The following is a 24729-nucleotide window of genomic DNA, read 5'->3' as shown; positions in this document are numbered from 1 at the left end:
CAGTAGAATACCTGTGCATTGATGTATTTTTGTTATGAATTAACAAGAATTTGGGAGCTAAGCTATGCTATGCTATATAGGTTATTATACAGCCTTCTAGTATCTGAATACTGTAAAGGCATAAAGTGTGGACGAGAACACCATCTCCCTAAAACTGGAAAACTTGTTAACAACCAGTTAAGAAATACCTTGTTAAAAGCAGCCTGAATCAAAATTTCAGGAACTAAATTTTGCAATTTGAGTTATCACTATATAAACAAGAAGTAGGTCAAACAAAAAAGTATAGAGAGGACATTGAAGGAATGTGGAGTGAGGACTATTATATAGCACATTATAAAGTAACAAGGTGAGCAGGAGAGAGTGATGGAATTAGAAATGTTGGATCAGATCATCAGCCGATGTAAATAAAATGAGCTCCATTGAAGTATAGGGAACTATGCTGTTTTAACATGCTGATGATCTGGCCCAATATGTGGGAATTGAACTAAATATTTATGTAGATAGGCAAGGATTTAAAATCATACAGAGGAGCGTGGTGTCAAAGGGTTAGGATGACATTTTACACTTCATTCATCTGTTTAGGATTTAAATTCAGGGTGAGTCATCAAAAGGTACAGCTATGTCAATAATGGCTGGAGAACAATGGAAAATTTGTATTCTGATGGCTCTAGTCTAAAATGAAATGTCTAGGTACACTTTGCTGTCTATCTTTGAAAACAAACTCTCTTATGACATATGCACAAATACATTACATGATTTTTCTAAATATGCTGCATTGCATGGCTAAAGAGTACGAATTAAAATAAAGCTCAGAAAAGCATACTTACAAGTGTTATTTCTTGTCATTTATAAATTTAACTACTTACAGGTAAATAGTACCACATTGCTTTTTGAATAATGGTATCTTAGATTACCTTGATACTAAAGAACATAATATATATAATCTTATAGAAAAGAGAGAAAAAGAATAAGAAAAACTAATCAAACCAAAAAAACCCATAACATTTTGTGCATAAAACATTCTTATATTAGATTATCATTATCGATTATGAGTACTCCTTTATACTCTTGCTATTTCATTTTTAATTCATGTAATCATTGAGGGACAGATTCTGATCTCCGTAACATCTGTGCATATCTTGAATTACTACATTGACCTTAAAGAGACAAGGTGGGTGAAGTGATATATTTTAATACCTTGGAAGTTGGTCCAATAAAAGATATTACCTCACTCCCCTTCTCTCTTATGTCCAGGGACCAATACTGCTACAACTGACTTGAGTATAGCTACTCCAAACTAACAGAAATGTAGCAGATTACAATCTGGCCTTAAAATTCCATGCATCAATAAACATCAGTTCTACTTTATACTCTGTACATCATCCATTCACTGGGATGTACTGTGGACCATTGATTTTTTTAAAGATGGAATTCTTCATTGATTTCAGTGGGGATTTCTGCTTAAAAGCTGGCAGTGCCCATCCTGTGTGATCCGTAGCTTGCAGTCTGCATTAGTGCGGCATTCCATTCTGTCTCTACTCAGGCACATTGTTCAATATACTAAACAGAAGAGACTCAAAAATACCTAAATTTATCTTAGACTTATTTAGGGCTAAATTGTGCCTTATAGGTTCAGCTCAGCATTGGCAGTGTGGGACACGGAACCAGAACTTTTGCAGTTCCCTGGAAATTAATATTGCAGAGGCATCTCTTCTGCATGCACTCACCCTGGTGTTTGGGCAGCACCCCACCCTTCTCCCTCTTGAATGGCTATCATTAACAGTTTTCAGAGTAGCAGCCGTGTTAGTCTGTATTCACAAAAAGAAAAGGAGTACTTGTGGCACCTTAGAGACTAACAAATTTATTAGAGCATAAGCTTTCGTGAGCTACAGCTCACTTCATCGGATGCATTTGGTGGAAAAAACAGAGGAGAGATTTATATACACACACACACAGAGAACATGAAACAATGGGTTTATCATACACACTGTAAGGAGAGTGATCACTTAAGATAAGCCATCACCCACAGCAGGGGGGGGAAAGGAGGAAAACCTTCCATGGTGACAAGCAGGTAGGCTAATTCCAGCAGTTAACATTAACAGTGAGTGTGGCTTCCCTCCCATCTATACCATGGCAGGCCCTTGCGCAGGACCAGGAGGGGTGTGACACCCTCTTGTGTTCCCCACTTGTTCACCTGTACAGAGACCTCTAAAGTCTGGCCTTTAAGTTGTAAGTAATTTAAGGGAGAAGCAGTTTACATGTTTCTCCACTGCCTTGTATCTTGTGGTGTCTGTAATACGTGGATGCTCATTCTGATAGAATTTTACATCCACTTTGCAGTTAACAATGATTGCAATAGCTGAAAAGTAGTGGGAAAATCAAGCCCTGGGTAGTCTTCTCTGTGTCATCTGTGTATTGCTTAAGATAATAATGTATCATTTTCAAATCCTAAATTATGTCTGGTTTAAAACTGAAAAGCACCACTAATAATCATGATCATGGAACATATTTCTCCTTTAAAAAAATCTGGACTCCAAAAATCCAGTAATATAGGTACTGACCACTTGTGAGAATCCTACATGTAAAGGTGGAAGGTGAAAATAAGGTAAAGTAAAGGAGGAATATAGGAGAAAATTTAATGGGAGGGGGAATCTTTTTGATACAGTTATGAAGAGCCCATGTGATAATATGCTGATATAGAAGTATACAATCTGTATGTAAGAAAATGAGAGAATTTAAAATACTAGGGTTAGAGTGGTTAGGGGGAATAAATGCATGAGTGAAAGACAGAATGCTTGAAGGAGGTTAGGTGTGCCGGGAGAAATAATAGTGGCACTTTGGCATGGACAGCAAAGACCATTTGCGCTGAAGTTAAGTACAGTGAGAGGTAATGAGGTGACCCATGGGCTCAGCTTTGGTTCTTTCTTCATTCTGAAAATACAAATCATGAGAGGATTTTATAGGCCTGAAAAATCATGGAGGTATTTTAATTACTCAAATAACTGGAATGATAGCCAGGGGAAAAAACTAAGGGAATCTGCAAGTTCCTAGAGATGGGGTAGGATTGCTTCCTTATCAGAGCTGGCTGAGCAATCCTTCATAGTCAGGGCCTGCTCTAAGGATCTAATCACTGCAAATGAGCCAAGTATGATACGTAGTCTTGAAAGTGGAGAGCAAGTAGGGCACAGCTTGTAATCTTTGTTAGATATAAATTGCTAATGAGCCTATGTCCTTGTGGGGACAGTTACATGAAAATATTTGACTTTAAGAAGGAATACAGAGTGTCTTGGGGAAAGGAATTCTATAAAATGTATCAGAGTAGCAGCTGTGTTAGTCTGTATTCACAAAAAGAAAAGGAGTACTTGTGGCACCTTAGAGACTAACAAATTTATTAGAGCATAAGCTTTCGTGAGCTACAGCTCACTTCATCGGATGCATTTGGTGGAAAAAACAGAGGAGAGATTTATATACACACACACACAGAGAACATGAAACAATGGGTTTATCATACACACTGTAAGGAGAGTGATCACTTAAGCCATCACCAACAGCAGGGGGGGGAAGGAGGAAAACCTTTCATGGTGACAAGCAGGTAGGCTAATTCCAGCAGTTAACAAGAATATCAGAGGAACAGTGGGGGGTGAGGTGGGAGGGAGAAATACCATGGGGAAATAGTTTTACTTTGTGTAATGACTCATCCATTCCCAGTCTCTATTCAAGCCTAAGTTAATTGTATCCAGTTTGCAAATTAATTCCAATTCAGCAGTCTCTCGTTGGAGTCTGTTTTTGAAGCTTTTTTGTTGAAGTATAGCCACTCTTAGGTCTGTGATCGAGTGACCAGAGAGATTGAAGTGTTCTCCAACTGGTTTTTGAATGTTATAATTCTTGACGTCTGATTTGTGTCCATTCATTCTTTTACGTAGAGACTGTATAAAATGTATAAAAATCAGTAGGGGAAAAAATTGGATGTATTTTATCAGCCAGCATAGACTGCCATTAAAATTCATGCGTGTAACGTCTAAGCAAGTGAAAAAATATTGGAGGCCATTATTTTTATGATGCTACAGACAGCCTACATGAGAAAATATAAGCAGTCTATTGAGGAGGAGGATTAGGAGAATCAGAAGTGGAAAAAGAAAATAAATAATACTTAATTGCAAAGAATATTTAATGTAATTAAAATAGATTGTGTATTCATAAACTTCAGCTAAGTGAAAGAAATGATCCAGCGAATAATGATTTAATGGCTAGAAGGAAACAAAAGTTTAGAAAGTATCAAATACATGTATCAGCACTTAATTAGTGGCTTATTAATTCTTAATTTTGAGCATTATATTTTTTACAGTGGAAGACCCTATAAAAAGACCACTACGACCATCAGTTAGTAACAGCTGGCAGTATCTTTAATTTGTACATTCATTTCCAGTTTTTTCTATTTTTAGGACATAGCTGCCAAATTAAATGAAATCCTTTTGCACTCAGCATTTTTTAACAGCCATCTCTTCCTTTGCCATAAATCATTTTCTAATCTGACCAGTGTAAGGCAACATTGATGTAGTGATTTGCAATAATTACTTCTGCAGTAGCACAGATTGAAAATGAAGAATCTGATCTCCATATCTGTTTCCACTCCTCTTCAACATTTCTTCTTCATGAAAATCTATTCTTTAGCCTTAAAACTGTTCAAAGCTTTATAGAAACCGCATTCACTCCTTTATGCCCATATCTGGAGTAATACATTTTTCTGTTTTCTAAATATCTTTAAAGTCTTCTCTTTGCTGACATATTCTTTGATCTGAAAATATCGTGAATATTTAAAATCTTGGGAAATGTATTTCTTTTAAAATCTGAAATCTAATCAAGTTAAATTTCAGAATAAATCCTTGAATATGTCACTGTAGAGGGGTGGTCACCCACTCAGGCCTGGGAAGGTCTAAGACAGCTGGGGCAGGGCAAAAGCTAGGCTGATTGGCAGAGCAGCTGCAGCAGGGGGCCAGGCCCCAAACAGACCACAGCTGGCCCTTATAGAAGGGCTGTGGCCAGGCACTGATAGAGACTCTCTCTAGCTTCTGAGAGGGAAGGACCTGGTCCTAAGGACCCAAGCAGGGTAACTAAGGTAGAGCAGGGCTGGGGGCAGGCTAGAGGAGCTGGGGAAGTCTGGCCTGGAAACCCCCAGTCTGCAGGCCTAGTATTAGGCCCAACAGGTATTGGGGTTGCAGGGGACAGCCCAAGGGTAGACACAGAGGCAGCAGATCCAAACCCAACCTTGCCTGTGATGAGTGGCTTATGCTGCAGTCTGCCCCAGGACACAGGGGCTAGCTGGTGACTGGCAGTAGCCTATGACTGAAGTGAGGTAGGGATAGTGGGTGTGGGTTCCCTGGGGAGGGGAGACCCTGCAAGTGAGGGGTTACTACCAGGGGGGCACCACCTGGCATAAAAGGGGCACCGGGTCTGAGAGGGACACGGGGGCCTGGTGTAAGCAGGGCACTGGCCTGCAGAGGGTGCTCTGATGTCTGGTGAGCTAATTCCCAAGGATGACCAGCAGGAGGCATTGCTGGGTGAGTCTGAATGCTTACAATGGCATACCTAGTGTTTTGTTGTTGTTTTTCCCCTAGTCTTCAAAGTTCCTTATTACTAGCCTAGATTGAAGTTCTCACTTACATATATCAGTGCTAGAAGAGTCCCATATTTTTACAGTGACAGTAGGACAATAAAACTTATGTAATTTTTATGTCCTAATAGTTTTTCTCTATATCTACAGCAAGAGAAGTCAGGTATTCAATGACTATCCAGAGCTGCTTCTTATGGTGTGCCTAATCAATAAACACTGTTAATCATCATGCTTGAAAACTATTTGCAAATATTAGGAAGGATGTTTCTTTTTTAGAGTTGATATATAAATTATTTTAGGCTTACTGTGAAGGCCCTTTTTTTTCAGACTTTTCAAATAATTCACTTCTTAGTATTGCACAAAAAGAGACACTTATTTAAATGTAGGGTTGCTTCTTCTTCCAATACTGTCTGACTGTGATACCAATGCTGCCCTTCTGACAACCAGCAGCAGATGTGGGGGTTGGGGGAGAGGGACTTGGAGCTTGGTTTCAGAGGGGAGGAGAAATCAGTGATACTTTGTCTGGGTATATTCTAAATGTTACTTATTTTATTTACAAATAAACACCAGTCCTGGAATAGAGAAACAAACAGTATGCAGGCAATCCCTTCTTCCAGGAATCCCAACCCAGCTCCAGTGCCCTGTTCCCAGACAGAAGCTCTGCTTTAGTCTTTGAGTCGAGTTAGTTTCTGTGATAGACAGCAAACTTTCCTGCTGCTCACACATCACCATATCCAAAATCCCCTGCCTCAAAACAAAACCTTGCATAACAAAAAGTAATGATGCTACACCATGTCTTCCCAAGATTGAATATTTGCTTGCACACTTAAGAAAAATAAACTGGAAGAGTACGTGAAGCAGTGCCATGTGGTGATACCGGTTATGACAATATGAAGCGTCTGTTGGTAAGATTTCAAAAAGTGCCTCCAAGGCTTAAAAGCCTTTGTCTTGTTGAGTGTTAGTAAGACTTAGGCTCGATTGTGATAACTGGATCTACACATTTATTTCAATTGTAAACTCAATTACAAAAAGTATATGAAAGTGCATAAGATGTTCTAACCATGTATAATAACAAAAGAAGATGGAAAGTAGGTCAAGTCGCTTTTAATAATATAAAAAGGTAGACTACATTAGTCTCAACAAAAAGGCCACATTAATATAATTTAAGGACTATGTTGAAATTATGTTTGCTGAAACCAAATGATGTTCAACCAGAAATCAATGAATTAAAATTGGCATGTCGGATATTAAGCTTAATTGGTGGACAAAGTAATGAAGGAATAGGCTATCTTACTCATGACTCCTTTTTTTGGGTCTTTAAAGAAAGACTGTGGGGAAAAGATAGAGAAGAACAGACCGAGCTTTACTGAAGCAAGCTTTACCATCCTGGCTGCCACTCCTGCTGTTTTTTGGAACCCTGAGCTTTTATTATTTTCAGTCTGAGAGATGTTTTGATTTCACTGGGCCAGAGAGAGAGAGATTCAGATGACATCATTACTTCAACTGAACTCCAAACATCATGTGAGATGAAGCAGGATTGGAGTTTAACAGCAGCAGCAACCACTCTAGCTCGTTTTGACTAATTTTTTCATTTATTTAAAAGGACAGTTATTTTGATACTATTTAAGAGTCTATTATACAAGGCATTTTAAAATCCCTTTTTAGCTAAAGGAAAAGGGAACAAAGGATATTGTTAAAATGAAAAACTTGCTAAATATTTTACATTTTTTAAATGTTTTAACTTTTATAGTATTTTATTTTTAATAAAAGGTTAGCTGAGATGTGCCAGAAATTTTAACTTTATTGCTTTTGGGGTGGGGGTGCACTGGTAGGGGACACAGAACTCCTCCGGCAGAATGGGGGAGAGCGCAAACTCCTCCACCTCTGGGGCCCCGGCAAGGGGCACAGAACTCCTCCTACTCCCGGGCTGCAACGGGGAGAGCACGCTCCCCAACACAGCTCAGGGGCTGGAGAAGCTTGCTCTCCCTGTCGCAGCCCAGGGACAGAGCAGGGAGCTCTCTCGCTGTCCCTGCAGTAGCCCAGGAGCAGGACGAGTTCTGCGCCCCTTGCTGATTATTGCAGGGCTTGTGCTCCTGCTTGCCCCCACTTGCGCATGCCCCTGAAGGTTAAAAGGGATATTTAATTATCTTTGCCATGATACTAAGCAGGCTGAAGATTTTATAGATTAAACTCCAAGTATGTGGGTTATGTTAACACCTTTAGGCTTGTATATTTCATCTAAATTAATACAACAGCCCTTAAGTGCCTAAGTCACTTTTGAAAGCAGGACTTGTCTTTTTTTGAAAATTTTAGCCTATATGAATTTGCTTTTCTTGCATAATAATTGCTAGAATTTCAGTTTTAATATAATTTACTTTTAAATCAGAAGCTTTCCAAATTCTTAAATATTTTTTATTGCTAATTCTGTCAGACTTTTGCAGGTCCAATAACATAACATCACCCACATACAAAGAGAGTTATGGTGTGAATCTTCTCTTTTAATTGTTGAATGAAAATTACGTATGTGTTAAGAACATTTTTGACAAACTAGTAAAAGGCAAATGGATTTCTGTTTTGTATTATATGTGACACATTTGAAAGATTTCCCAGTCTCATAGTCCTTCTTTGAGACAGTTTGAGACACATTCTCTACAAGTGTTAGTCTATCAGTAGAGAGTGACAGTTTTTACAAATGAAATTGATGCATTTAAGTAACTGTGAACATGAAAAACCTACACTACCCACAAGTTATGAAGGTGATAAGTCACGTCAAGGAAGAGTAGCCACTTTTGAAAAGAAAATATAAGATGGACTAACACAATCCATCACTTCATATTATATCCTGTTATGTAGCCTGGTAAAACTCAGTGGGATCTCACTCGCTCAGTATGGGTGTCACTCCCATTACTACTAAGATTTACCTGCACTCCATGATGGGGGGAATAGCAGACCATAGTGAATGCTTGTCCTGCATTGCTGCTTTAAAGCAGGCGTTCTCCACCTTTCTGAGGCCCTCCCCAAACATTCTATTAAAAAGTCCATGACCCACCTGTGCCACAATAGCTGGTTTTCTGCATATAAAAACCAGGGCCAGTGTTAAGGGGTAGCAAGCAGGGCAAATGCCCAGGACCCCATGCCATGGGGCATCATGAAACTAAGTTGCTCAGGGCCCCAGACTTCAGCCCCATGCAGTGGGACTTCGGCTTTCTGCCCTGGGCCCCAGCAAATCTAACACTGGTCCTGCTTGGCAGATTCCCTGAAACCTGCTTGTGGCCCCCCAGGGGGTTCCAGACCACTGCTTTAGAGCAATGCTGTAGCAGAAATTTATATAAATGAGTAGGGAAGGACTGTGTGGCAAAGCCCTGCTGAAAACTTCACATAGGCTGATCCAATATCCGTGTTTAGAGCTGGAAGGAAAAGACTGGATGCATTGAAGCCACAGGCAATGTCTAATGTCTGTATATGTTATAGCGTCTGTGTATGCTATTGCATATGTTCTGGGGATTTTTTGAGGCATTTGTTTTAATATCTGAATTAGGATTTTTTAGATGTTTTTGGAAGGTCTAAAAGTTAGTTTGAAAACTTCTTTTTCTTAAGAATTTCAGCTGTTTCAACTGAAATTGCTGATCCAGTAGGCTCCATCTCTGCAGTGTTGGATTAAGGAAAAAATGGCCTCTGGAGTGATAGTGATCTGGGCATTGATGGCTTGTGCTTAGTCTTTTTATAACCACTGCTAGGTTTCACGGGATGGAGATGGTCTCTTCTCCCTCAGATAAGGGAGGGGGACTGTGAGGATCCTCAAGTTCATGGTCTGCTATTGTATCCACAGCATCGCCCAAAGGCTCTTCTAGTGGCTGGATAATTGGGAGCTCTGAGGCCTTACTCTCCACTAAAGGTACCTCTCACAGGGACCTGAATGGAGGTGCTCCAGAGCCTCTGATTAGAAGAGATACACTATTTAAGCTGGAAAGAGACAAAGGAAGTTGTCTATGCAACAAAGTGGATCCTGGTTTGGTTATGCTACAGACCCTGCCATTTGCTACTTAACGCTCAGCCTCATCCCCGGTTCCTGACTTCAACTCCGTCCTCTTGCAAGGTCTTGTCCTCAGCTTCATTTTGGTCTCTAAACCCTGTCGCCCTGGTGTCTAGCTACTCCAGGTCCAACCTTAGGCTGCTCAGCTCTGACCTTCGTCTCCTGTTTCCTGTCTGACCCAAGCTCTGATTTCAGCTCCTGCACCTGACTCCTGACCCCAGGTCTGCCCATTAGCCTGGGGTTCCTGAATACAGCATAGATCACTAGGTCAGACTGCCCATGTCCCAGTCACTGGTACCGGTCCTCCACAGACCCTGACAAGGATTGTGTGGAAGTACCATTACCCCCCACTTGATGTTATAAATGTCTGATGGGATCAACAGCCTCAGTGGTACCACATGCACCATCATCCTACTGTTTGCTGTCTTTTGTGCTTAAATTTAGTACAGTGTTTCAGATCACCCTTTATTACATAGTAGAGTAGTGTACCACATTCAAAAACAGGAAGCTACAGAAGGCAGCCAGTGCCAGCTCCTGCTCCTACCCAAATCCCCATTATCCCTGCCTCAATCTTCTCCACGGGGGGGTGGGGTGTCTCAGATAGCGCTGTGCCATAGGTTCTCAAGTCCTGGGACACATGCAAGCCAGGGCCTGGATCCACAGATCAAAACATAGGCCACAGAGTTTGGAGGGGGCATGGCCCAATCACTTTTGCTGTGTACATGTGTAGCCACACATGCAGTGATCTTGTAACTAGCAGCTGAACGCATTACAGCTGGGAGCATGCTGTGGCTGGCACCTGAGTCCCACTCTGTGTGGGCCATGGGGCAGGCCCTCATGGGCTGGCTGCCAAAACCACAGTGGCTACTCTTAGTGCTGGGGACTGGCTCAGAAGCAAGATGAACCAATCACCTGAGTGTGAGGCTCAACACTAGGGAGGGGGAAGATAAAGAGAGGGATGGGGGAAGCTTGGTCTCCTGGGAGGGGATGATAGTGGGGGCTCTCTCCAGGGCTAAGGCTCTTGGGAGGGTGTATGTGTAGGATGTTATTGGCCAGAGGAGTCAGGCTGTTGGTGGGGAGGGGGCCATTGAGTGGAGAAGAGGAGAATCGGGTATAGTTGGGCAAATCTGTGCCCCCCAGACTTTAAATGGTGTTCCACAGCCCCTGAATCAAAGAACCTGTGCTTTATCTGCTGCTATTTTAGAGGTATCTTGGAATCTCCTAAAGGAATTTCTCTGAGCTCTGTGGGCCAACTTGAGCTAATACCTGTAATTAATGTCTGTGAATCAGTGTGTTAGCTAGAATGAAGAGTGTATGTTGTGGGGAAAGGAGGCACATATTTCCTTTTTCATTATTTCTCTCTGCCTGGAAGGAGGAAAAAAGAAATACCTGTAATGTTTCGGTGTCCTGTGTCATTAGTTGGTAGATGATATATTGCTACGAGTAGTTTGCTTTGTTTTCTGTAGAGATATTGATAGTGGAAGTGATGCATTTGCTAAAGGCTCTCCATAAACAAGACACTGAAAGATTTATAGTAGAGCTGGAACTAATGTTGGTCACCATGGAGCAAACCAGTGCTTTATTTTCCATGTTCATATTCCCATACCATATATTTCAGTATTTTGAAATTTGCAGAAGCATTAATGTTCTTATCAGCTCCAAAGGGGAATTGTGAATTTCCTTTACTTTTTGAAAAACATGAAAATGAAAACTTTCTGGCTGTGTTACCTAGAGGGTCTAGCAAAGTACTGTTTGTCCTGAAATGCCTGGGTCCTAATCTGAATTGTGGTGTATGATTCCAGGCAAGTCGATTGACCTTGGTTAGATCATCCTGGCTTTTGTTATGGCATTGATTGTATTAATCGCTATTCTGTAATGAAAAGCGCATTTACCTAACAGGTCAGCTGTCTTCATTTGTTATGAGTTCCTACTGTGACATAGTACCCCATGAATATCTGAGGCTACAGCATCTAATCATTTGAGTAAATGCACTTTTATGCCATAGTATTGTGACATGTGATATTGAAAAAGAAATCTTTTTCTTCAATATGCTATAATAAAACAGGTGCCAATAATGATCTTCTACTCGTGCTATTCTTTTTCTTATTTTTATTTAAAAGAGGAACGGTCCGAATCCTTATCCAAGACTCCACTTTGTGCTTCCAGGGCTTTGCAGCCAACAATTCTGATCATGAATGTCAATGTGTATGCCAGAAATATAGCAAATATAGTGGTGCTTTTTATAGCAACTAGTTTAGATAATTGCCTCTTGGCAAATGAAATTTTATGTGAGTACTTTTTCATCTGTGCGATACAGAAATATTATTAAGCCTGGACAGAACAGAAACATCACTCAAGATACAGAGCTATAATTCCAGTAAAGAGGGCACCCATTTCTGAGGTTTGATGGTGATCCGTTTGCAGTGAATGTGGACTCTTGATTAGTGAACTAAGGTCTATAGCTGATAAAACTTTAGCAGTTCTGTGTAATGCAGCTTTGGTGCTATAAGCCCACCATTCTATTTTTCTTTGTTGGCTGACATAAAACTTGATTACTGTCTGTTGATGCATGTCCAAATTTAATTTACTGAGTGCATGTTGCCAGATGTGCACTGACTCGTGTGTATATATAACCAAGAATTATGTCAATGCTTTAGATAGTCTTTCTTCTTTGATAGTGCTCCTTCTTGTTGGATGCCTGTAAGTATAAAGAGGTGGTGAAGTAGCAGCAGTGAAAAATGATTAAGATGCAGTTTCAGTGTTAATAACTATTGTTAAATTGCATGCTTTATTGGCAGATATATTCTTGCATCTTCATGGTGGTTCAATGAATATCAAATAGTGTGCAATAAATGCAGATTGTAAATCATATAATTATATTAATTATAATGAATTTGCCTGAAAATGGTGGCCTTAGTCATGACGCCTAAAAGTTCAGTGCTACATTCAAGAAAGTATAAAAGTAGAAATCTTTCTGAATGTGCTGCCTTGTCATGAAGAATGGGTTAAATTTCCAACCTTGTGCAGAGCAGAGAAAGAAAATAGAGCAGTGAAGCAACCATATTTATATAGGAGTGGTTCTAAATTCTGAAGTGCTCAAATTACATAATAAAAAAAAAATCATGATCTTTTGCCAGAATGTCCAGGTTCCAGAACATCTCAGTCTGTGCTACAAGTTACCTTTTTGTTTTTTGTTTAAATAAATTGGGACTTTTGTGGCTTTTATCAGAGTCCACTATATATTTTGTTAATTACAATGCTATGTACTGGTAGAATACAATAAAATATTTAGATACCAAGTATCTCATTAATTTATCTATGTGGAACAATTTTTTTATGTTAAAGTTAAAACACTTAGGGCCTGATTCAAAGCCCATTTAAGTCGATGGGACTCTTACCATTAACTTCAATAGGTTTAGATCAGACCTTTACATTAGATGGGGATCTAAATAATTTAAGTCATTTCCCAGCACTAGTGGTAGTCTTTTGGTGACTCATGGGAGATAGCTAGACACCTTGTTACAGCATAGGGTGATAAGACAGCAAATGTGAAAAATTCGGACGGGGGTAGGGGATAATGGGAGCCTGTATAAGAAAAAGACCCCAAAATTGGGACTGTCCCTATAAAATCAGGACATCTGGTCACCCTATTACAGTATAGTTAATGTGGGAGCTTTATTTAGTTAACAATGCATACTTCTTTATCTCCTCTTCCCCCCCCCCCCCACCCCCGGCCCAATTTTATATAACGTATAGGTATCTGAATTTGGTTACCACTATACTAGCATCCCTAAATTCCATCATTAGTGAATTCAGTTATTGGTAGTTTAATAAACCAGTGGCTTTTCAGCAATCAAAGGCTCACAATTGGAGTACACAGAGGGTGAAAGTCACTGCATTGAACAGCTCCAGCAAATGGAATATTGATTCAGCCATATGTGTCCATATCACATAGTAGAAAAAAATAAGTCCATTTAACTAAGAGGATGCAGAACTTGATGTCTGGAACAAAAATAAATAGAGCTGATCTCTTCCCCATTATATCATATAACTCTTCTACTACTAATTGAAAATGTAGTTTTAAAAAGAATATACTTGGTAATAGTATATAGAATATTTCACTTCTTGGTCACCTGTTCAACTCCTTAACTCCCCATCCTGCAAAAAGATTACTGTATATTGTCTGTCAGGTGGCCAATGAGAAATGAGTTGATGGTTCTTCTTTGAAAGGTTGCAGACTTACTCAGGAAGTGCATGTCCAGTACATCGAAGCCAGAGAACTTTTGTTTAGTAGTTGGACCACATGCTCTCTGGCCCTCATAGCCCCTGGCATAGCTATTTTAAGTGTGGTGCCATACTGACTGCCTCAGTTCCTGTCACCGACCATGGTTTGAGTTGGAGCATTCTGTGTGGTATCTTACCTCACACTTCACTGTCGTAGTGCTTTGTTGTGAACTCGTATGTACAGTTGGCTAGTTGTAGTAGTACCTGGAGTGTGTGTTTAGTTGTTTAGTAGTAATTTAGTAGTAATTTAGCTGGCTGTGATGTCCTCACTAGGGTTTTAAAAAAAAAAAAAAAAAAAAAAAGCTCGCCTCTCCCTACAATAGGTCAGTCCCTCGGAGAACTTTGGAGCTGGTAGAGTCTGTTGTTCCATAGCCAGACTCTGTCCCTTTGAGGAGGAAGAGAGATCATTCTCTTCCCTGTGGTCTTCCAAGGAAAAGGACTCTCAAAACAGATTGAGACCACTCGAAAGCTTGGGAGAGATTCTTCTTTCTCCTCCTGTAACAGAAGTGGAGCCCAGCACCAGAAGTCCTTCAGTATGCAGGATAGAGATGGGTCATTTAGCTGCTCTCTGGTACCAAGACGGGAACAAGAGAGACTGTATCATCTATCTGGTACCCTCTACTGTGCGTCTGTTGAATCCAGTCCAGATGAGAGCAGTGTCAGCACTGACTGTTTCCGCTCCACTGGTGTATTAGGCAGTATCAGATTTGCTCTGATTCTCTGTTCCTGACTCTCCTTTAATTCAGGAGCTGCGGTGATTTATTTTGTGTTCTCAGCACTGCCTGGACTGGTTGCAGAGTATTCGCTACTGCCAACACCATCTTCTGCACCACTTAAAAGTCAGAATGCAGACCTGACTTTGGCTTCCTCAGTATGAAGGGCTTGTTGGAACAGATACTGTCTTTGGTACTGATGGCTATTTTTGATGCAGATCACAGCTGCAGCATCAATGCTCATCTTCACGCAGTTACTTTACCTTCTTTCTTTTCCACTATGGAGCACATGCCAGAATGGACTGTGTAGCTTTTACTTCCTTATATCATGGTCTTCGCTGATAATTATCAATGGTGTGCTGGCATAGTTCTTGAAATGGGATCATGTTCTGCTCTTATATCAGTGTAACGTCACTGACATGAATGGGATTGATCAGTGTAACTGAACAAATTTTGGTCTAGAAATTTTTAACCTGTGATCTTTCAGCTCCCGTTTTTAGTCTTTGCAGCAATAGCATAAAATTATTTCAGGTTGAAATTGATATATTTTTAAATTTAAAGAAAGAAGGAAGGGATACTTCAGATTTTAGAATCAAGATATATCTCTGGGCTGGTCTACACTACAGCTGTAAGTCGACCTAAGTTACACTACTTCAATTATGTAGATAATGTAATGTAGGTTGACTTACAGCAGTGTCTACACCTCCCTGTGTCCATGGGAGATGCTCTCCCGCCGACTTACCTTACTTTTCTCAGGGAGCTGGAGTACAGGAGTCAATGAGGGAGCGCTCTGCCATCGACTTCACCAGACCTGCTAAATCAACACTGCTGCATCGATTGCAGCAGTGCCGATCTAGCCATAACTATGGACCTACTAATGCTCATGGAAATGCAGGAAAATAGTATATACTATTAGTCTTATCTGGAGGCCTTTTTATTAATGGGACTGGTTTGCTGTTTACAAAACACTAAGGTCAGATTCTTTAAAGTTGCACACAGTGTAAAATGGCATAATTTGGTTTTTAGCAGTGTACATAGAGATGGGTCATATGGGTGTTTTTTCTTTCCTTAATGAAGAGTAGAGCCAATGAGTTTCATTTAATGAATTAACTGATGCACCTGGGTTCTTTGCTGTATTCTGGCACAGTGATCCCAATTTAAAATCAGAATAAATTGAATTGTATGAGTTAGTATATTGGGATTTTCACAACACAATACTTCCTTATGATACTGTAACAGTCATTATAATAATTCCACCAGACAGTTGCTACAAAATGATATGTTAAATTGTGTGGTGGTAGGTTTCTGTGATAAAGCCATCTGAAAATTAGGTCATGTTGGGTTCAATTGACTCTTATCTCATTCCTGTGACCAGAGAATATGTGATTAGGATCATTAGTCAATTAAAACACTACTGTGCAGTGATAACACTGACATTGTGTGAATTATACCTGACACAAGGCTCCCTGAAGCTCGCTTTTACTGTTTCTTAGTTTTCTATATCTCGTTAAGCATTGTCAAAGCCTGCATTTTAATGTAATCATCCTCCCATTTCTGCCATTCAGAAAAGGTGTCAGATTTCATGTACAGATTTCTAGTTCTGAATTTTAGTTTCTGAGTGAATGATCAATGTTGGATGTGGATTTTTTCTACATCTGTTTTTGATGGAGGGAATTCTCAAACATCAGAATAAAAGCTCTTACCCAATTTGTCAGTCTGGGTGTCTTCAGGTCATTTCTTAGGATTCTGTTGCCATGGCAACTTTTATTTTCACTGGGATGTTGCTAATCAGCAGGTGGGCCTGGGCAATAATGCATACTCTTTCACCCTACGCCCAGCAATGGACCAAGCATATCATATGTTTGGTACACTGCTTCAAAATTTTTGTTTAATGGCAGCTCTTTTGCAATGGAATAGAGAATACTATAATTATTCTGCTGTGGTGACCCTAGAGGCACAGCATGGGGTCAAGTAAAAAATTCTATCTTCATGCCATTCCAGGAGAGTGTCGGAACAGACATCTTTAAATAAAAAGATCATGCATACAACTGTTGTTCAAAGCTTCATAAATTGTCTTCAGCTCAACTTGTCAGCTTTGCTCATGCAGAATACCAGCCCTAGATCTTTCAGCACTTTATGTGCATTCTGGGATAAAGTCCTTAAAACCAGTTATATTTTATACTAATGGTCCATTGCTTGATGCAAGGAGTGACATGCTAACTTTAGTGTTCAGCTATAGTACAATCATATCTGAAACTTTGAAAATATTTAACAACTGATTCACCTAATTAAGTCACATAACATTGATAACTTTAGGACTATTTACACAGAGCCAGTTCCTTAACAGAGAAATGTGGGAAATTGTTATCCTATCCCACAAAGATCTGCAAGAGTTTAAAAATAGTTACCATCTGAAATTGGGACCAGAAGTCAATCTCGAAAAGGTCTGTGTATTAAAGAACCAATTTTTTTTTAAGTTCACAGTAAAATGGAAATGCTGTTGTTTGTAAGACACTCGGATACTATGATGATGTGGACCACATAAGTACCTAGACAGAAAGAGATTACTGAAGAGCAATTTTTATAGTGAATATCTTTGCCTGTGGCTTTGTTTCTGTTAAATTTTACCCTCATATAGTATTTCATCCTCCTTGTTAAACCAGCTGACTGTTTTTTCTCATAAAAAGAGAGCATGTAGCTTGTCCTGAACAATGGGAGGAGATTATTTTCCTCCCAATAGTCCTTGAAGTGAAATGATAAAGAATCCCCATCAGCACAATAAGGGTGTGTGTGTGTGTGTGTGTGTGTGTGTGTGTGTGTGTGTGTGTGTGTGAAAGAGAGAGAGATCTGATGAACAGTTAAATATTTAAAATTATAATTCAGAATTGCTTTGAAGTATAAGTTAAATAACATTGTCATTCTTTAAATATACACATCAAATGTAATGCATCTTAAAAGTTTGGCTAACTTAATATTTAAATTCCTACTTTAAATATCATGAACTTTATATGATTATGGATGAAGATGTTTGATCTTCAATCAGGGATATGTTGTTTCCCTTAACCTCATCAATCAGCTCTATTGCGCTGCCCTTTTATTTCTCACAGCTCAGTGAAAACCATAACGTGGTCAAAATATCACACATAGCAGAAGCCAAATATGCATCCAAGTGCTGATTATGCAAACTTTGCTTTTCACTCTGTTACTTGCATGGCAGCATCTGGAAACATTAACTACTATACTTTGATTAAAAATAAGTCTGTTGGGATCTGACGAATCCATTTCTTTGGAATTATATGATACAAAATACTTAACTAAATATTTTCCTATACCAAACACAAAGCTCATATTTATTATATGCCAATTGTGTAATATATAAATAATATTTTACCTCATTCAATATACTGTTGTGGAAGTCACTTCATTGTTCATAGGTCAGAACCCTGTAATGCAATGTATTCTTGATATAAAACTAAACTAACCTTCTCTTGTAACACAGGTATTTCTTGCATTGTTTCAGTCTTCCAAGCATACTGATATGTAACAGTTTTTTCTTTTCAACTTATACAGACTGTTTGATGTCTAAGGATGCTCTCTAAAAGACTATAGATAGAAACAATTGCAGTAGCTTGCAAGTTCCCAATCAACACCTATTTTGAGAGAGGATGTTTCTCAGCAACTTCTTTGCTACACTTATATAGAGCAATATTAAACTTTGCCAAATTTCTAACAATGATTTTACTGTTATACCAGTAAAATAAAAACCAGCAGGATCTTATTAAAGGGGAAAAGGCAAAATACCACATTTATTGTGAATACGGAAAGAATCATAGTAAGCAGTTGGTTATAACTATAACATTCCATTCAATTTCATATTTATTCACGCACACACACAGAGGTTCTGCAAGGTTGTTATCATAGTTACCAGCCTTAGAGTTGCTCATGCCAAGCCACTGGCCAGGTGGCCTGGACATGAGGAGGGAGCAGGGCCTTGTCAGATGCTCATCTGATGCTCCTGGAAGTTGGTTTGCAGAATCAGACCCCAAAGTTCTCACTTTCTAGAGTCCATTTTTTTTATAGGAATTTCTTCCTATGCCAGCCTATGGGAATTGCTTGATTCAGCAACAGCATGATGAGTCAGCAGATGGCACATTCCTGACGGCTCCGTGCTGCCAGATGTTATCTTGTTCTTTGGTTCTCCCATTCTTGAGGCTGTTGGGTGGATTCCAGTCTGCCCTCCGGGGGTCCTCTGGTTACTTCCACTTGACACCTTCAGCCGATGGACACTGGATTCTTAGGCTGGCACCTCCCTGATCATTCAGTTATTATCCACACCAAACATCCATCCACATATATCCTCTATCTCTATTTTAATCACGGTTGTTAACAAAATGAGATGAAAACAAAACAAAAGGACGGGGAGTATCTGGGTGCTGTTTCTGTTAAGAGTATTGCTTTGTGTCTCTGTGTGAGTAGTTGTTACAAAGAATTGCTTTGAGAACAGACTCTGTCTTAGAATGTACTAACACAATTAGCAGCTTGCAAGTTTCACACAGAGAGGGAGAAAAACAGTACCAAAAACTAAGAGACCTTTTAATTAGTAATACCCTGGAATTTAAACTATGGGGAATCAAACTCATTTGTGATTTTAATACGGAACTTCTTTAATATGATCCAACATAATCCCCCTTTTGACACTAAAGATTTATAATTGTCAGCGTCACTTTCTATGTAGCCTATTCAAGAGAAGGTACTGTGAGGCAACTTGAGTTTGTGATTCCAATTCATCCCACATACATGATCCTAGTGATGTATCTTTACTACAAGGTTCTGGGGCAACAGGCACAGTGAGGCACACCCACTTTTCAGGAGTTCATTCGGTACAACCTCTAGTGTCCAATAGCTTCCCTCCCTCCCCAGCCCACTGGCTCAAGGTCCGGGGTAGCCAGAAGGATCCCATGTGTAATATGGGGAGTGGGCTAACCTTCAATACCTTTCCCTCCAGGGACTGTTGGTGTGCAATTTTGACAACAATTTCTCCCATTAACAAGTCTGGTTTTACAATACTGGAAACGTATTGCATCCATTCATATTGATAAGTGTCGAACAATGATCTCTTTCTTTGTTTGAACAAATACATCAAACCCTTAATATTTCCCAATATGACCCAGAACATTTCGTGTTCCAAAGTAACTAGGGCAAGTATCTGCATTTCAGTGCATCCCATAGCTATGGCTGTGTAATTTCCTATTTCTAAATTTTTTCTTATGCATAAGCCATGTGGTAGTATTAAGCCATTGCCAAAGATTCCGTCAGGCTTTTAGGTTACCCAAACCAATTTGGGCCAAGTCTACATTGGCATGTACTTATTTTTGTATCGGGCTGTCCTGTAGCTGGGACAGAGAGCTTAATTTATTTTTAATTACCTGCAGGTCGTCTGTGTGTGTGTGTGTGTGTGAGAGAGAGAGAGATATTTCTAAAACACACAACAGTGCTAGCAACAAGACAAAACATAGAACACAAAACACAATTTCTATTGTGACAGTAGATTCATGGTATTGGGGTTGGTCTTCAGCTGGCATAGGCTTTTCCTGATTTTTCTGAAAGACAAAAGAACAAGTTTCTACCCCTTTTTGGGATGGCAGATTATTGCTTAAAATATTTCTTTTACAAATACCCTTGCCGATTGGAGGCAAAACAGAGGAATTACCCCCATATTTTCCTGTTTTTGTTCTATAGGCAGGCCAGGCCAGGTTTCAAGGCTTTTATCTTTTTAAGGGTTATGGGGAAATTTATCCCACTGTTTAGTCATTAAATCCCTGAGACAGGGTACCTCAGTTTTCCTTCTTATACAGCAGACCAAGTTTATAAAGCTTAACACAGCAGGAAAAACATTAAGTTTATTTACAGTAATAGCTGAGAAGCGTCATTACCATATGACCTTGAAGGATTTTTCCAAAACTCATACACTCTATATATTGTTACAGGGGTATGTATTATCATTAAATTTATTTAAAATTATCTTGTTATACCATGCCTTTTATTTAGACAATTTGTTTGCTGACCAGGTATGTCCTTTATCTGCAGCTCCTTTGTGCTGCTAGTACTTTCCTTCCTTTATCATTTAGGTAATTTGCATTTTCACAGACGCTTCCTGCTTTTGGATTTAAAGCCATCAGCAGCTCAGAGACTCTATCTTAAAAGGGACACAATCAACTTTCACCAGAGTTTTGATTACTTTTTTTAACTTCTGCTTCCAAAACACACAGCAATCTGAAAAGAAAACCCAACCTATTATGGCTCCCTTTGGAGTCCTAGTAGCATTTTATTTAAGTAGCATGGTATGTTGGCATTTCTTTTGCCCCTTCTACAATATACCCTGCACATGTTCTGGGGCAAATGCACATTCCTTCCATAGTTTAACTTCTATAAGATTTTTACATAAGGTGTAACTATTTCTTTTTTTTTTTTTTTTTTTGCTTACAGAGTTTCATGTACCTTTTATCAAAGTGACAGTCTGATTACTCAGAGCCATTTTAAGACTGTGTTTCTAACATTGCTGCTTTTTGTTTTGTGCACCTCACCCCTGCTATTGCTTCCGAGGGGCACTGTCTTTTTTTAATTTCTTATTTAGTTATTACAGCTCTCATCTGCTATTTTGTTACAAAAACAAACAAACAAAAAGAATCCAGAAATTTTTTTTCTATTCTCCTGATTTTGACTGCCCTGCTGCAGCCACAACTTAAAAACATTTTAAATTTTGTAAAGCATTGAGTTACCTTTTAAGAGTAAAATGCCAAATCCCAAAGCTAAACAACACTAATCACCTGTGGCTAGCAAAAAGGTCTGTCAGTTTTGCAACTTTGAATTCAAGAGTCAAATGGATTTTTAGTGGCAATATTTAAAACAAAAACAAACTAATTGGTCCTTAGAACTTTCTCTGTGTGTATAAATATGTAGATGCGTACACATTTTCTTTTCCTTAACATCTCTTCCACACTGCTCACACAGGAGGTCATCTAGTCCAACCCCCTGCTCAAAGCAGGACCAATCCCCAACTAAATCATCCCAGCCAGGGCTTTGTCAAACCTGACCTTAAAAACTTCTAAGGAAGGAGATTCCACCACCTCCCTAGGTAAAGCATTCCAGTGTTTCACCACCTTCCTAGTGAAAAATTTTTCCTAATATCCAACCTAAACCTCCCCTAATGCAACTTGAGACCATTACTCCTTGTTCTGTCATCTGCTACCACTGAGAACAGTCTAGATCCATCCTCTTTGGAACCCCCTTTCAGGTAGTTGAAAGCAGCTATCAAATCCCCCCCTCATTCTTCTCTTCCGCAGATTAAACAATCCCAGTTCCCTCAGCCTCTCCTCATAAATCATGTGTTTCAGTCCCCTAATCATTTTTGTTGCCCTCCCCTGGACTCTTTCCAATTTTTCCACATCCTTCTTGCAGTGTGGGGCCCAAAACTGGACACAATACTCCAGATGAGGCCTCACCAATGTCGAATAGAGGGGAACGATCACGTCCCTCGATCTGCTGGCAATGCCCCTACTTATACATCCCAAAATGCCATTGGCCTTCTTGGCAACAAGAGCACACTGTTGACTCGTATCCAGCTTCTAGTCCACTGTAACCCCTAGGTCCTTTTCTGCAGAACTGCTGCCGAGCCATTCGGTCCCTAGTCTGTAGCAGTGCATGGGATTCTTCCATCCTAAGTGCAGGACTCTGCACTTATCCTTGTTGAACCTCATCAGATTTCTTTTGGCCCAGTCCTCTAATTTGTCTAGGGCCCTCTGTAGCCTATCCCTACCCTCCAGCATATCTACCTCTCCTCCAAGTTTAGTGTCATCTGCAAACTTGCTGAGGGTGCAATCCACACCATCCTCCAGATCATTAATGAAGAGAGTGAACTAAACCGACCCGAGGACCAACCCTTGGGGCACTCCACTTGATACCGGCTGCCAACTATACATGGAGCCATTGATCACTACCCGTTGAGCCCGACAATCTAGCCAACTTTCTATCCACCTTTTATAGTCTATTCATCCACCCCATTCTTTAACTTGCTGGCAAGAATACTGTGGGAGACTGTCAAAAGCTTTGCTCAAATCAAGGAACAACACGTTCACTGCTTTCCCTTCATCCACAGAGCCAGTTATCTCATTGTAGAAGGCAATTGGATTAGTCAGGCATGACTTGCCTTTGGTGAATCCATGCTGACTGTTCCTGATCACTTTCCTCTCCTCTAAGTGCTTCAGAATTGATTCCTTGAGGACCTGCTCCATGATTTTTCCAGGGACTGAGGTGAGGCTGACTGGCCTGTAGTTCCCAGGATCCTCCTCCTTCCCTTTTTTAAAGATGGGCACTACGTTAGCCTTTTTCCAGTCGTCCAGGACTTCCCCCGATCGCCATGAGTTTTCAAAGATAATGGCCAATGGCTCTGCAATCACATCCACCAACTCCTTTAGCACTCTTGGATGCAGCGCATCCGGCCCCATGGACTTGTGCTCATCCAGCTTTTCTACATAGTCCCGAATCCCTTCTTTCTCCACAGAGGGCTGGTCACCTCCTCCCCATGCTGTGCTGCCCAGTGCAGTAGTCTGGGAGCTGACCTTGTTTGTGAAGACAGAGGCAAAAAAAGCATTGAGTACATTCGCTTTTTCCACATCCCCTGTCACTAGGTTGCCTCCCTCATTCAGTAAGGGGCCCACGCGTTCCTTGACTGATTTCTTGTTGCTAACATACCTGAAGACACCCTTCTTGTTACTCTTAACATCTCTTGCTAGCTACAACTCCTTCCTGATTTCACTCCTGCATGCCCGAGCAATATTTTTATACTCTTCCCTGGTCATTTGTCCAATCTTCCACTTATTGTAAGCTGCTTTTTTTTGTGTTTAAGATCAGCAAGGATTTCACTGTTAAGCCAAGCTGGTCGCCAGCCATATTTGCTGTTCTTGCTACATATCGGGATGGTTTGTCCCTGTAACCTCAATAAGGATTCTTTAAAATACAGCCAACTCTCCTGGACTCCTTTCCCCCTCATGTTATTCTCCCAGGGGATTCTGCCCATCAGTTCCCTGAGGTTGTCAAAATCTGCTTTTCTGAAGTCCAGGGTCCATATTCTGCTGCTTTCCTTTCTTCCCTGTGATCCTGAACTCAACCATCTCATGGTCACTGCCTCCCAGGTTCCCATCCACTTTTTGCTTCCCCTACTAATTTTTCCCGGTTTGTGAGCAGTAGGTCAAGAAGAGCTCTACCCCTAGTTGGTTTCTCCAGCACCAGGAAATTATCCCCTACACTGTCCAAAAACTTTCTGGATTGCCTGTGCACCGCTGTATTGCTCTCCCAGCAGATATCAGTTATACCAATAAAATAAAAACCAGCAGGATCTTATTAAAGGGGAAAAGGCAAAATACCATATTTATTGTGAACACAGAAAGAATCATAGTAAGCAGTTAGGTATAGCTATAACAATCCATTCAATTTCATATTTATTCCATCTCTCTCACCACACACACACACACACACACACACACACACACGTTCTGCAAGGTTTTTATCATAGTTACCAGTTTCAGAGTTTCTTATGCCAAGCCACTGGCCAGGTGGCCTGGACATGAGGAGGGAGCAGGGCCTTGTCAGATGCTCATCTGATGCTCCTGGAAGTTGGGGTCTGATTCTGCAAACCAAAGTTCTCATTTTCTAGAGTCCATTTTTATAGGAATTTCCTATGCCAGCCTATGGGAATAGCTTCATCATGCTGTTGCTGAATCAGTCAGCAGATGGCGCATTCCTGACTGCTCCGTGCTGCCAGATGTTATCTTGTTCTTTGGTTCTCCCATTCTTGAGGCTGTTGGGTGGATTTCAGTCTGCCCTCCGGGGGGTCCTCTGGTTACTTCCACTTGACGCCTTCTTCGGCTGATGGACACTGGATTCTTAGGCTGGCACCTCCCTGATCATTCAGTTATTATCCACACCAAGCATCCATCCACATACATCCTCTATCTCTATTTAATCAGAATTGTTAACAAAGCGAGATGAATACAACAAAAGGACGGGGAGTCTCTGGGTGCTGTTTCTGT

The 24729-nt window shown here is 40.2% G+C and overlaps 1 protein-coding gene and 1 long non-coding RNA gene across 2 annotated transcripts in view; one reads left to right on the top strand and one right to left on the bottom strand.

Moving 5' to 3' along the window:
* The window catches only part of LOC119861898 (connector enhancer of kinase suppressor of ras 2-like), a 479757-nt gene that overhangs the window by 108606 nt on the left and 346422 nt on the right, over positions 1-24729 (top strand). The gene's annotated exons all lie outside the window — the stretch shown is intronic.
* Positions 562-24303, bottom strand: LOC122455709. The gene is made up of 3 exons (XR_006274141.1): positions 24157-24303; positions 20604-20610; positions 562-574 (listed from the first exon to the last, which is right to left on the bottom strand). It is a non-coding gene; the product is annotated as an uncharacterized LOC122455709 (long non-coding RNA).

Source organism: Dermochelys coriacea, chromosome 9 (genome assembly GCF_009764565.3).
Source record: "Dermochelys coriacea isolate rDerCor1 chromosome 9, rDerCor1.pri.v4, whole genome shotgun sequence".
Taxonomy (NCBI): domain Eukaryota; kingdom Metazoa; phylum Chordata; order Testudines; family Dermochelyidae; genus Dermochelys; species Dermochelys coriacea.
The sequence above is the reverse complement of the archived record's forward strand: the minus strand, read 5'-3'. Positions and strand labels throughout refer to the sequence as shown.